General features: G+C 34.7%; 1 long non-coding RNA gene across 3 annotated transcripts; it reads right to left on the reverse strand.

The window, feature by feature from the left end:
• Positions 1-3,817: 3,817 nt before the first annotated feature.
• Positions 3,818-6,248, reverse strand: LOC110724127. 3 transcript variants are annotated; one of them, XR_002511844.1, is made up of 5 exons: positions 6,050-6,246; positions 5,773-5,816; positions 5,657-5,693; positions 4,308-4,438; positions 3,818-4,112 (listed from the first exon to the last, which is right to left on the reverse strand). It is a non-coding gene; the product is annotated as an uncharacterized LOC110724127 (long non-coding RNA). The 3 variants fall into 3 exon arrangements; XR_002511845.1 differs by lacking the exon at positions 5,773-5,816 and having other exon boundaries at positions 5,657-5,751; positions 6,050-6,248; XR_002511843.1 differs by lacking the exon at positions 5,773-5,816 and having other exon boundaries at positions 6,050-6,244.
• Positions 6,249-7,499: the final 1,251 nt, after the last annotated feature.

The following is a 7,499-nucleotide window of genomic DNA, read 5'->3' on the forward strand; positions in this document are numbered from 1 at the left end:
ACTCAACTTTGTAGTTCCATTGATTTTGGTAACGATTTCTTCTCTATTAATTTCAGCAATTTTATTCCTTTATTCTCTTATGGCTTATTTAATTGCTTTATTTAGTTTAGATATAATTATGTGTGAGTAGTATTATTTCTAGGGTTTATGGGGATCCAATAAATAATATGAAGGGGTAATTTATGATTGTTGATTGTCAAATTTTCCTATTGATTTATTTAATGCTTTGCAGTTAGATTAGGCCTAGTTTAATTGTATGAGTTTAGCAATATTGATTCGAGATTCGAGAGATGAGAATTGATGTTTAGGCTTAGATTCAATAGGCGGACTAATTTATAAATGGTTAAGTCGAGATTCAAGAGATGAGATTTAATACCGGTAAATTAACTCTGTGATTGTAATACGTAGGGAAAGCCCTTTATGATCTGATTAATTGATGCATTGATGATTGATTGTTATGTTTTACCATGGAATATTGTTTATTGGTGAACCTAAGCCCTAGGCTTTTATTTCATTGAATTCCCTCTTACTTTTATTCCTTCCTACTCTTACTCTTAATTGTTTAGTTACCCTTATAATAATAATTTGGTTACTTAATAATTTTGGATTGCTTTTAATTAATAGAAATAAATTGACTTGTTTCCCTGTGGTTCGACCCTTCTTCCCTATCTACATAGTTAGTACCTTTAGGTATTATTTTTTATTAGGTGGTTATGACTTGAGCCTGTCAACTGTTGTTCCGTCGAATTTGTGTCGAATTCCTTTTTATTTCTGAGATGCGAGGTTTGCAAAAATTAAAGTGGCCGCACTCGTAAAGGGTTGCCTAACTATCCTTTCCTTAGGAATCAGGCCAAACGTAGCTCTCTTGAGTATCTTACTCAAGTGTTTATAGGTATTACATTTTAAGTTGGTCAATATTTGTCATGTTTGAGAACTCATTGCCATCAATGTCAATTAGTTTTGCTGCTCCTCCGGATAGGATTGTTTTGACAGTATAAGGTCCAGACCAATTAGGCTTAAATTTGCTTCTTGGATCCAAAACATTTTTCCTTAATTCTTTTAACACCAAGTCTCCTACTTTGATGTTTCTTGTCTTAACCTTCTTATTAAAATGTCTAGCCATACGGGTTTGATAGCATTGGGTATGATGTAGAGATTCTAGTCGCTTTTCGTCAAGTAGAATTAGCTCTTTTTACCTTGCTCTAGTCCATTCGATTTCATCGAGTTTACTTTCTATTGCAATGCGTAGAGAGGGTATCTCTAGCTCTACAGGTTGTACGGCATCCATTCCATAAAATTAGGACAATGGCGTATTTCCTGTTGATGTGCGAATTGACGTACGATAACCCAAAGTGCGAAATAGAGTTTATCAGGCCAATCCTTGTAATTTTTAGTCATTTGCTCGATGATAGTCTTTAAATTTTTATTAGCTGCCTCAACTGCTCCATTTGCTTGAGGTCTATAGGGGGAAGAATGATGGTGTTGAATGCCATATTTTTGTAACAACTCTTCACATTCAGCTTGAAAGTGAGTTCCATTGTCACTTATCATCTCATGTGGGACTCCGTATCGACAAATGATATTCCTTTCGATAAAGATTGCTACATTTTTTGTAGTGAGTTTAGCATATGATTGTGCTTCAACCCACTTTTTGAAGTAATCAATCGCTACTATGATGTATTCGTGACCTCCTGTTCCTGGAGGGGTAATTTTACCAATGATACCAATTCCCCATGTAAAGAATGGCCATGGTGAAGTTTAGGTGTAAAGTAGAGATGGAGGAGCTTGTTGCAAATTAGCATAGATTTGGCATTTAGGGCATCTTTTTACATATTGATGACAATCCCTATTCATAGTAGTCCAATAATATCCTTTTCGTATTATCTTTTGGACTAGCATTTTGCCGTTAACATGAGTTCTATAAATGCCTTCGTGGACTATCCTCATAGCTCTTTGGGCATCCTTTTTCCCTACACATAAGAGAGCTTGACCTTTAAGTACCCTTTTGTGTAAATCGTTGTCTATGAGTATATATTGGGAAGCTAAGAGTCTTAATGCTCGTTTTGCTCTTTTGTCAGCATGAGAAGGGTATTCTCCTTTGATGACATAATTAAGTATATCTGTATACCACGGTTCTTCTTCTTCTTCATCTTGGATTACTTCATCATCTTCTATGGCTTGAATATAAGCTGGTTTGTGTCTTTTCTCCATTGTTAGAGGCAGTTTCTCGATTTCCGTAGGAATCCTAACCATTGAGGCTAGTCTTGCCAAAGCATCTGCAAATTGATTTTCCTCTCTAGGTAGATATGTTTGGTAAGGGTCTAGACATTCACTCCTTACTTTCCATCTTTTAGAAATCTGGTTGATGATCAACGAAGAGTCTCTGAATATTCGTAATTTCATTACTCCCAATGCCAAAGTTGTTTCAAGGCCTACCACGCATGCTTCGTATTCAGCTTCGTTAATGGTCACGTCGAAATCTAGCTTTATAAAGATTGGGACGTGCTCTTCTTTAGGTGATACTAATAATAATCCAACGCCACATCCTTTTTGGTTTAAGGCTCCATTGAAATATAAATTCCAAGTATCATCTTCTGTGACCATCAATTCTTCGTCTGGAAATTCATTATCATGTATTGGCGTTAAATATTCTATTGGAAAATCCGCTAGGAAATCCGAGACCACATATCCTTTGATAGCTTTTGAGGCATGAATTTCACATCGAACTGGGCTAAGTTGACTATCCATCTTGATATGCGCCCATTGAGTGTAGACTTCTTGAGAAGATACTTAAGTGGATCCATTCGGGAAACAAAAAAGACTGTATGCACGAGCATGTAATGTCTTAGCTTGATTGTGGCCCACACCAATGCGAGGCACAATTTCTCTAGCGGTGTATGGAGTACTTCATACTCGAGAATTTTTTTTCTTGGATAGTAGATTGCATTTTCTTTACCTTCTACTTCTTGTGCAAGCACGGCTCCCATTGTCTCTTTGGTGACTGTTAAGTACAACCTAAGAGGTATTCCTGGAAGTGTTGGTGCTAATACGGGAGGACTTGCGAGATAAGCTTTGATCTTTTCAAAGGCTTTTTGACACTCATCATCCCATATTACCGGTACATTCTTTTTTAGCTTCTTAATTATTGGTTCTCATATCGTTGTTAATTTCGATATGAACCTAATTCTACATTGCAACCGGCCAATAAATCGAATTTGTTGCTCGGTTTTGCGCGGTGGAATTGACATGATCGCCTTGATATTGGTTGGGTATATCTATATTCCTATCGCCTTGATATTGGTTGGGTATATCTATATTCCTCTAGAGCTTATGACATACCCCAAGAGTTTGCCTGAGATGATTCCAAAAGCGCACTTTGATGGACACTACTAGAATTTCCGTGGTTTTTAGACGCTTTTTAGGCATATTTTTGACACCAAAAAGCGTCGAAAATTATTTTCTCGACACTTCTAAAATAGTGAAACGAGAAAATTCCTCTACAAAAAAGCGTCGCAAATATCGACGCTTTTTATTGTCCATACAAAGCGTCGATATTTGCATTGTGTCGCGCACTTCCTCAAATTTCTCGACGCTTTTTTGTGTCTATATTCGCATATTTGGCGACGCTTTTTTAAGTCTCTGATTTCATACTTTAATTGTACGATATTCTACCGACGCTTTTTTGTGTCCATACTTTAAAATTGGGTAACACCTTTTCAAGTCCATATTCTCTATAAAAATATCCAATGTGGAAAATATTTATATTACTTGCAAAGATACTCCATATCGCAGTATTAAAAAAAATCAAAAGAAAAAGTTTACCCATAAATTGAATTTATTCATAATTAAACAAGAGTACAAATTATTATATGTATACATATGTAAAATAATGCAAAAAACTATGATTATATTCTAACATTATTAAACTAATATTCATTTAGAAGACATTTGATCTCTTAAACTGCTAACATTAAATAAAAATGCATAGTTGCAATACTACCACTATTTCGAAAAACACGCAACTTCTCTCTATTGAATTGGAGCTAATTTAACGTCTTCATGGAATGACTTGATTAATTTGTAGACTTGACACATATAATAGTCATAACATCCTGCATCAATAACAAGCATGTTAGAGCTGGAAGTTAAAATTTGCCATATATTTCTGTTGGTTGAATAAAACATGTTTCTAGTTAGGGGATTATAGTCCTAACAAGACAAATTATATTAGATTTAAAAGACAGACTACAGATTTGTAATAAAAAAAATGTAACCAGCTGCATAACAAGGTTTCTAACACTAATTACCTCTGGTTTCATTGCTGAAGAGTACTGAAATTCTTAGTCCACAACACTAAAGTACTTCATGCTGCCAAATACATACTGATGTAGAAAATCAAGAGTTCCATCGATTATAAAACAATGCAAGTTTGAGAAACCTGCTTCGTAGTTTTTATAGTTGCATCTCAGGTCCTATATTATGAAAGAAAGAAACAAGAAAGAGAAAGGACACACAGATGATCTAGATTCCAAAAACAATTGTTGCTCGTGTGGCATGAGACATAATAAATACCTTAACGCGGGCAAATCACCTACTTATCATCTTAGGAAGCCCACCCAACTGAAATTTAGCCACTTCATGTTTAACTAAAGCCAAAGTATTCATTTAAGCAAACACACCCAACTCAAAGCAATAAACCCGCATAGGCTTTAAGAGAGCAATAAACATCCCCGCTGCGATAGAACCATGGCAGCAGACCACTGAAATTTCCGAAAGGCACAACTTCTAGCACACAATTCCAAATTTAGAAATTATTGACTCTAGATTGGATAAATTTTCAAGATCTATATCTTTCATGAAGGGATTATGGGCTAATATCAACTACAAGTATATCATTTTAAGACAAACAAAACTGCAGCTCAAGGCAACTAAAATTAGTACTACGACAAATCCAAAAAAAAAAAAAATAATTGTTGAAAAATCTAAAACACCGACACAACCACATAACAGATATGATCTCCCACAAAATGTAATCCAACATAACTTGGAGGCTTCTCTTGTCACTCTAGAAAAAATGTTCCAACCCAAAAGACAGGTTTTATTTCTTATAAATAACTTAAGGTTTTGGTCTTTTAGATGTTAAAAGGGGTTTAATATTTAATCTATCTTGCATTGTTTTTTATTTGGAAATATCAATACATACTTAAGCTTCCCAAAATAACAAAAAAATAAGGTTTGAAATGGTTTAGTCACGCACTAATACTCACACCAATCCATCTAAGTAACTCCAATTATTTAATTTTTTGGGACGAGTAAGATACTAAGTACTACTCCCGTAATACTTGTATGTAATTACTTCCTAAAGAAGAGAATAAAATAAAAGGTTAAAGTAACAACCATAAATTCAAGAAAATAGCCAAATTCCCCATTCTGTTTAAACAATAAGAACTTTGCAATTAAGAAACCAACCAATTACTCCAAAAAAAATTCATAGCAAATCGTACAAAAAAATAAAAACATAAAACCCCTCTTATTTACTCAATCAGATCAGAATTAAGCAAAAATTGAAACAAAATGGCCAATTTGACATCAAAATTAAACCGCAACAATTATAAAAAGCAAAATAACAGAAGAAAAAAAAAGAAGAAATTCTAACCTGGATAAATTCATTGACCTCTAAAGCAACGTTGTATCTAGCAAAATAATACGGCATAATAAGGACAGGCATAACTCAAAAAGTGAAGACCAGATCTGTAAAGGGAGGAAAATAACCTAGCTCAACCACTAAGGATTGAATCTGAACCCCAATTGCTACTCTAAAATTTCAAAATAAGTACATTAGTTAAATTTGCAACAAATTAAACTCGTTTATCTCAATACCTCTCTCTCAGTGGGGTTTCTACTAGAGAAGCATAAACAAAACCCTTAAATCTCTGTTCTTCATGAGTTAACCCTCTATCATCATTAAATCGTAACATTTCTGAAAATTAAAACTCTAGATCTAAAATACTCAATTTTAACAAGAAATTAAAAAAATGATAAAAAGTACCTTTGAATAATTACTAACTAGCACAAAGGAATGAGAGAAAAGCAAATTCCGCTTCCCAATTTATAAGAATCACGCTGAAAATACAGATCCAAATCCTAATTCCATGAATCTCTTAGTGTTTTTGGAGAACTGGGTATGGAGAAAGATGAAAAAATTAAAACTGATGAAACGATGAGAGTTAGGGTATGTAGAGCGGTGGTTTTATTATCCTATAATGTAATGCCATGATGCGGGCTAAAAAAATTTGTCACGTGCCGTGTACTTGGGTATACCTCGACGCTTTTACCTGTCAAAAATAAATTTTGACTTAAAAGCGTTGAGGATACACGCGTACTATATCAAGCAGCTGACGCCCCCTACACTGTGTCGAGCTCACAGCGTCGCTAAAATACGCATTTTGTAGTAGTGAGATTCAACCTCATGTTGTATTTTCTTAGCCTTTCAAAGAATTTTCTCAAGGCTACTTGATGTCCTGGGCGATCTTTTGATTTCACAATCATGTCATCTACATATACCTCAACCTCTTTGTGCATCATGTCATGGATTAAGGCAGTCGTTGCTCGTTGGTAATTAGCACCCGCGTTTTTCATCCCAAATGGCATTATCGTGTAACAGTATGTACCCCATGGTGTTATGAATGTTGTTTTCTCCATATCTACTTTTTCCATGAGAATTTGATTGTATCCCGCGTATCCATCCATAAACGAGAGAAATGCATGATTTGCTGTATTATCTACCAAAATATCGATGTGTGGTAAAGGGAAGTCGTCCTTTGGACTTGCCTTATTTAAATCTCGATAGTCGACACACATTCTTACCCTTCCATTCTTCTTCAGAACTGGGACTACGTTTGCTGCCCATTCGGGGTATTTTTATACCCTGATAAAACCCGCAGTTATTTGTTTTTGAACTTCTTTTATTTTAAGAGCTACTTCGGGTTTCATTCGACGCAACTTTTGTTTTACAGGTTTCATTCCTGGAATTAGTGGTATAGTGTGTTGAGCTATTTCCCTATTAATTCCTGGCATATCTTCATATGACCAAGCAAATACTTCAATAAATTCTTTAAGTAGATTAATTAGATCGGTTCTTTTTGATCTTTAAGTTTTAATCTGATTTTAACTTCTCTTTTAAGGGTTGAATCATTTGAGATATCAACCGTCTCAGTTTCCTCAATTATCGGTGTTTTCTTTTCAAGTGTTTCCATTGCTTTAATAATTTCTTTGTCATTTTTATTGTTAGTTAAGCAATGCTTGTTATCTTGGGTTAATGAAAAACACAAGGAGTAAGCAGAAGAAGACATATTATTAAACTCGGAAATCATTACATCAAAAAGGGAAATGTCCTCAGGGACTTGATTGTTAACTATCTTAGGAGTAGAAATAGAAGAAGGAGGGAGTGCTACGACTAAAGATTTGGACTACTCTACAAGAAAAGACTATGACTCTAA

The sequence above is a fragment of the Chenopodium quinoa genome, unplaced genomic scaffold (genome assembly GCF_001683475.1).
Source record: "Chenopodium quinoa cultivar QQ74 unplaced genomic scaffold, ASM168347v1, whole genome shotgun sequence".
Classification (NCBI taxonomy): Eukaryota; Viridiplantae; Streptophyta; class Magnoliopsida; order Caryophyllales; family Amaranthaceae; genus Chenopodium; species Chenopodium quinoa.